Genomic DNA, 6,559 nt, shown 5'->3' with positions numbered 1-6,559 from the left:
TCCCTCCCTCTCTCCCTCTCTCCTCTTTCTCCCTCTCCCTCTCGGCTCTCCCTCTCTGTCTCTCCGCACCCAAGGCCCCCTTCTCAGGACCCCGACTCCCATCAGCCAGGGCCCCTGGGTCCCTCCCCCACCCGCCCCGCCCGCTGCCACCCAAGCGCCCTCTCCCGTGCTGAGACAGGGGCCCTCTGTGGCAGGAGCGTGGGCAGCCTTGGGACAGCGTGGCCCAGACAGGCACCCCTTGGGGGTCCCGAGGAGAGACGTGGGGGGGAGGCCCTTCCGTGCTGCATCCCCCCGCCCGGGACTGTGCAGCTCACGGGGTCTCGCAGCTGCACCCTCGTCCTCCCCCAGCCTGCCCGGCCCTGCCTCCAGGCTGCTCCCTGCGCAGTGACATCCCCATGGCAACCTCCATAGCAACGAGGATACAGCCGGACAGGAAGGGGCCGGCCATGCCGGGTGGGGGCTGGCGGTGCCGCATGCCGGGGGAAGGAGGCACACGCCAGGACCAAGGCAGAGGGAGGGACCCCGGGGCCGAGGGAGTGCCCCCACCCGCAGGCGAGGCTGGTGCCCGGGGCCACCTTTCTCCACCTGGCTGCGGGACTGGCTGCCCCAGGGCCCGGGAGGGGAGGACGGGCCAGGACGGGGGACGGTGACGGGCTGAGACACCGGCGAGTCCCAGGAAGACGGGAAGATCTCGCGACAGTCACAGGCGTGATTCCTGCCACGGGCACGAGCAGTGGCCGGAGCCACCTGTGGATGCAGGAAATTGGCCAAACAGGGGTTTGCAGGGCCGAGACTCGGGCGATGGGGAGCCCGAGAGGGTCTCTGAGACCACCGCAGCTCTCCTCTTCGAGGGCACGGCGGGGCCGGGATCTGGGAGTGGGCCTGAGCTCAGGGCCTGGCGGGCCCCCTGCAGGGACCCTCAAACTCAGCACAGGAAGGATGGTCGTCCCCCGGGCACGACCCAGGGAACAGGGGTCCCGGAAGCAAGGGCACAGGGCCGGGGGGGCTAGGCTGGCCCTCCAGCCGGGCCCGGGGGTGCTCCTCTCAGCAGAGGCTGGAGCGGCAGGGCGGGAGAGGGTGGGCGCAGGGACCCTCGGCCCCACCCGCCATGGACACGCCTGGGCAGCAGGGCCGAGAGGCGTTTCCAGCACCTCACCGGCACGCAGACGGGCAACACCTGGCCGGGAACAGCAGCGTCTAGCAAGGTAAGGGGCAGGACGCTTGGTGCCCCGCCGGAAGCCACGGGCACGGGCAGGAACAGGGCACCGTGCGCGGGGGCGGGGAGGGTGCGGGGAGAGTCATTAAAACCCACGCAAGGTTGCCACAGATATTAGGATCCGCGGGGAAGGCATTAGAACAGGCACGATGGCTGCGTGCCGTATGCTCCAGAATGCGGGCCCATATGTTCGCGGAGAACGCGCGGCAAAATGTCCCAAATCGAACATCGAGAGCTGAAACGACACAGCGTGAGGCAGGAAGGCCGCCGGATCCAAAACGATGGGAAGAGAACACAGTTCAGGGGAGGAGGCGGGGCGGGGGGGGGGGGGGAGCGCCACTCGGAGCCACGGCGGGGCGGATTATCCGAAATAAAGCGAGTGTAGGGAGAGGGGTTTGGGACAGGGCCCGGCACATCTATGAGGGAGGGGGCCGGCTCCCTCGGGGCAAATGAAGAAGAGGGCGGGAAGGAGGAGGTTGTCCCTTGAAACAACGCTGGGAACGCAGAACCCTCAGAATGAAAAAGTCCAGAGACCCCAAGTGTAATAAGAGCTAAAAAAAAAAACTCAGCAAAAAAAAAGTCCCACGGTGGGTTTTCCTGGACGTGGGAATAAATGGTGAATCTTCACGGCGGCTGGAGACAGAGACTGTGTCGCGGAAGCAGAGCGAACAGGTGACGACCGTCTCCTCCTGATGGATGACAATAGGACATTTTCCATACCAGCAGCACCAGGAGATAAAACGGCAACAGCTTTCAGGTAGTGGGAAGGGAACGGGCAATCCAGGATCCTATACCTGCCGCGAGTGTCGTGCAGGGGGGTCCAGGCAGGCCAGCAGACCCCAGACGGAGAGCGAGAGGGAAGAGGCTTCATGACAGGCCGCACGAGAATCACCGTAGAAAACCACTCCTGGGGGCCGGAGCGACAGCACAGTGGGGAGGGCGTTTGCCTTGCATGCGGCCGACCCGGGTTCGAATCCCAGCATCCTATAGGGTCCCCTGAGCACCGCCAGGGGTGATTCCTGAGTGCAGAGCCAGGAGTGACCCCTGAGCATCGCATCGCCGGGTGTGACCCATAAAGCAAAAAAAAAAAAAAAACCACTCCTGCCCAGAGGACGCTGAGCATCACGGCGTCACAGGCACAGGGCGTGGACCAGCACCCACACGCTCACACGCCTCCAGGGGTGCAGCCAGCAGCCACATTTCGGAATGGGAAAGACAGTCTTGACCCAGACAGAGTGTGCCCCGCTCAGGGCGAGTGTCCAGAGCACGTGGAGTGTCCGTCAAGACGGAAAACTCTCGGGCGTGAGCAGAGGAGCGAGAGAGGATGCTGACACGTGGGAGATGCCTGGCTCCGGGCCCAGGCCCGTCCTGGTCAGGGGTCTCGGCTCCCCAGCACCCAAGGATTTGACGCAGTATCAGCTGTTTGCTTAAACAGCAGGATTTTTTGGTAGAAGTTGACAAAAGTTTCTTTAAAACTTAGATGGGGGCGGGGCGGGGGGGGTCAAAGTGCTGAGAATAATTGTTTAAAATAAGAAAAAAAGCAGAAAAACTGGAATGACTTGATTTCAGGGTTTATGCAAAAGCTGTGACCAAGACAATGTGGGTGACTTAGACCAAGGTCAGCGTGAGGAGGAGGATGGCTGCAGGGGACAGTGAGCCCTCCTTGGTGGACAGATGATTCTTATAAGGTTGTTTCCAGCCAATTTGGTGCAGAAAGGGGAACTCCGTTCCCCCCCCCCGCCGGCACTGCCACTAAGGCTAGCAAGGAGGGGCTCTCCCCCCACCCGACACGACAGTCAGCTCACCCTGCAGTGGGAAACTCTAACATTCGCAGCAAGAGATAAACAACCTGGTGACCTTAAGTTAAAGCTAAATTTCCTCCCATCTGACATGCAAAGAAAAATCTGAAAGAGAAAAATGGAAATATCTGCTTCTGGAAAAAGCACAGGCAACAGCCACGGGTGAGGGGAATGTTCTCGCCCCCTAGAGCAGAACATTGACGCGCACCCGAAACATCGTGAAAAATCCTAAAAATGCAGGGGAACGGAGGGTCTCGTCATTTTAAAGCCTGAGAAAAGAAATCCAAACTCTGCGTGGAAGAAAATGCACGGAGGGCACCTGAAACTGTGGTCACTAAGCACCGTCCATCAAAGGAGGGCAAGCGAAGGTTACGCTACCTGTGGAGCACCGACCACATTCCAGAACATTCTAGAACAGCCAGTACTTTCTAGAACATTCTAGAGTCAATACTTTCTAGAACATTCTAGAACAGCTCTAGCTGAAGCAACTGGCCTTCCCTCGTTAAGCAGGCTGGGACTGGACACGCTTGGACACACCACTAGCCCTCCCCAGCCCGGGGTCCACTCCTCAGCAGTGCTGGAACCCAACTGTTACCCTTGCCGATGCTGGCTGAGAACTCAGTGTCCAGCTGCTTAAAAGTACAAACAGATCCACAGAGCAGATGGGGAAAAAATCTGACGGTGACGGGCTCATGCTGGCTGACGGCTCGGCAGCCTCTGAGTGCATGTCCTGGCCGCGGTGAGGAGCGGGCTGGCGTTAATCTTGTATCACCGTCTCACTGTCATCCCGTTGCTCGTCAATTTACTCGAGCAGGCGCCAGTAACGTCTCTATTCCTCCCAACCCTGAGATTTCCGCAGCCTCTCCTTACTCGTCTTTCCCAACGATTGGAGGCTCTTTCAGGGTCAGGGGAGTGAGACCCATCGTTACTGTTTTTGGCGTATCGAATACGCCACGGGGAGCTTGCCAGGCTCTGCCCGTGCGGGCAGGACACTCTCGGTAGCTTGCCGGGCTTTCTGAGATATACATAAGTACTTGTGCCCCATATCTTAACTTGCTGATGTTCCATTTTATAGTGTTCTGTATGTTGTATCAGTAATAAAATTGTTGCTTTATTTTAAACTTTTTGTCTTTTAACGTGAAGTGCTTGAGTTCGGGGTGATTTTCATACGCCACCATTAAAGTAAGTATTGGGCTGGAGCAATAGCACAGCAGGGAGGGCGTTTGCCTTACGCGTGGCCAACACGGGTTCAATTCCTCCACCCCTCTCAGAGAGCCCGGCAAACTACCAAGATACCTCGCCCACACGGCAGAGCCTGGCAAGCTCCCCTTGGTGTGTTCAATATGCCAAAAACAGTCACAAGTCTCACCATGGAGATGTTACTGGTGCCCACTCAAGAAAATCAATGAGCAACGGGATGACAGTGACAGATTATATATATATATATGATTTGTGCCCACTGTCTGCAGTCCGTCAACTATGGTGTGGAAATTATGGAAAATGGGTCAGAAGTGTCTTATAACATGTCTGGAAAGCAGCCTGGAGCGTGGTGGTGGTTGAGTAGTGGTGGTCTGGAGGTCGGCTGCCGGGGCTGGGTCCCGTGGGGCGGGGAGCGTTCTCACCCGCCCCCTCTGGGGCGCCCAGAGTCACGGCATCCACCCTCCCGAGGCCCGTTAGTAGAGGAGAGATGACCCTCACCAGGAACAAGAGGGAGGTGCCTTTCTTATCCATCAACGCCACCGGGCTGCGTAGGACGAACGGTCCAATCAGAAACCGCCTCGAGGAGGAGCCGTGCTGGGCCGGAACCGCGTCCCGGGAAGATGGGGCCACGCCGATACAGGCAGCGGCTCTGGGGGCTGGGGCCCGGCAGTGGCCTCGAGGTGGCCCTTCTGGCCACAGTCTCTGAGTCACCCCCGGGCGCGTCTCTGCAGCCGCCTGGGCAGAGGGTCCGGAGGGAGCCAGGGTCACCGGGGCTGGTCAGGCGGGCCTGTGCCCCCTAACACAACACATCTGGGGGCCCAGAGCCCTGGGGGGGCAGCTCTGGGGGCACCCAGGGGGGCTCTGGGGAAGAGGGGGGAAACCGCCCGCAATAACCCACATCCTGGGCTTGTCCACAGAAACCCTCCCCGCCGCCTGGCTGCAGGGGTCCCGGGGAGCCCCCCACCCCGCCTCGCCCTCCGCCTCCCTAGAGGATCCTTCACTGGACCCGGCCACTCTGTCCTCCCTCCCATCCTCCGGCTCTGAGGACGGAACCAGTTACGCCGTGCCGAGTGGGGTCGCCCAGCCGGAACCTTCCAGAGTCCCTGATCTCCAGACACGGTCCGCTGCGGGGCCGGGCAGTTGGTCCCCAGATTTGCAGGCTGGCAACAGAGTGGTGACCAGGGGGCTCTTGGCCCACCGCCCCCCTCCAGAGGACGAAGACGCAGAAGAGTGAGTGGCCTGGGCAGGGGGGCCTGGGCCAGGCGCGGGGGCCGAGGGGCCAGTTCTCACATTCTCACACTCTGCTTTCCTGCAAATGCAGAAGCTCAGGGAAAAGCACAGCCTCACTTGAGCTCAACTCTGCTGCACGGGCCGGGCAGGGTCCCAGGGAAGGGCAGCCCACCCGAGCCGGCCCCCCCGCCCACCCGCCTCCCAGCCTGCAGACTCTTCCGACACCTGGAGCTGGGGAGAGCGGGCCTGGGTCACAGGTGAGTAATCCTGGAAGGAGGTGAGTGGGGGCCCACGTCTCCCGCGGGGTCAGCGCTGGCATCTGGCTGTTAATAATGCAACGCGGAGTCTATTACGCGGAGTGAGAGGTAACTCCGGCCCGAGGGAAAGGGCCATTATGCAAATGCAGGCAGAAGCCGGCTTCTAAAAATGCACATATTTAACTAACGCATCCCGAGCCGAGCCGGGGTCATTAGTTTCTTTTCAAAACGTTCCCCTGGAAGCTTTGTCTCCTCCGACTGCCATTGTTCGGAGCGCCCGAGTCTGGACGGCCACCAGGCCCTCCCGGGCCCGGCGTGCCGCCCTCCCGGGCCCCTGCGTGCCGCCGGGGCCGCCTCTGGTCTCCCAGCCCCGCACTCCCAAGCGGTGCCTTTGTTTTTGCTCCAAAGGCCGCGTTTCGGGCCTAATTACCGCTCTCGGCCCGCGGAGGCGGCGGGTGACGCTGTCCAGAGGCCCTGGTGCTGAACCCGGCGGGCGGGAGCCGGGCCCCACCTGCAGCCTACCTGGGGGCGGCCGCCATGGAAACGGCTCCCGGGGAACGCAATTAGCACACAGGTGTGTACTTCAGCCTGCGCCACGGCGAACTTATTTATAACTGTAAGAGCAATTAGTCTACATAATGAACTACTCACTTGCTGGAATTTGGGGCGCTTTCGGAGTTCCATGTCTCCGGCAAAGAGGAGTTTTCTAAATGCCGATAATTAAATCAACTCCAATTTCACATCAATTAGATGGAGTACAACTCTCATAGTAGGTTTGGAGATTGTCTGGTGGGTCTTTCCCCCTTCCCCCTCCCCCCTCCCTCCCTCCTACCTGCAGGGTAAAAGGGGAAGTTAAG

At 60.3% G+C, this 6,559-nt stretch overlaps 1 long non-coding RNA gene across 1 annotated transcript; it reads left to right on the top strand.

Annotated features, from left to right (window-relative positions):
• Window positions 1–1,091: 1,091 nt before the first annotated feature.
• On the top strand, window positions 1,092–6,050 carry LOC129405615 (uncharacterized). Its single transcript, XR_008630688.1, has 3 exons — window positions 1,092–1,205; window positions 5,133–5,445; window positions 5,537–6,050. It is a non-coding gene; the product is annotated as an uncharacterized LOC129405615 (long non-coding RNA).
• Window positions 6,051–6,559: the final 509 nt, after the last annotated feature.

This window comes from Sorex araneus, chromosome 6, assembly GCF_027595985.1.
Source record: "Sorex araneus isolate mSorAra2 chromosome 6, mSorAra2.pri, whole genome shotgun sequence".
Taxonomy (NCBI): Eukaryota; Metazoa; Chordata; class Mammalia; order Eulipotyphla; family Soricidae; genus Sorex; species Sorex araneus.
The sequence above is the reverse complement of the archived record's forward strand: the minus strand, read 5'-3'. Positions and strand labels throughout refer to the sequence as shown.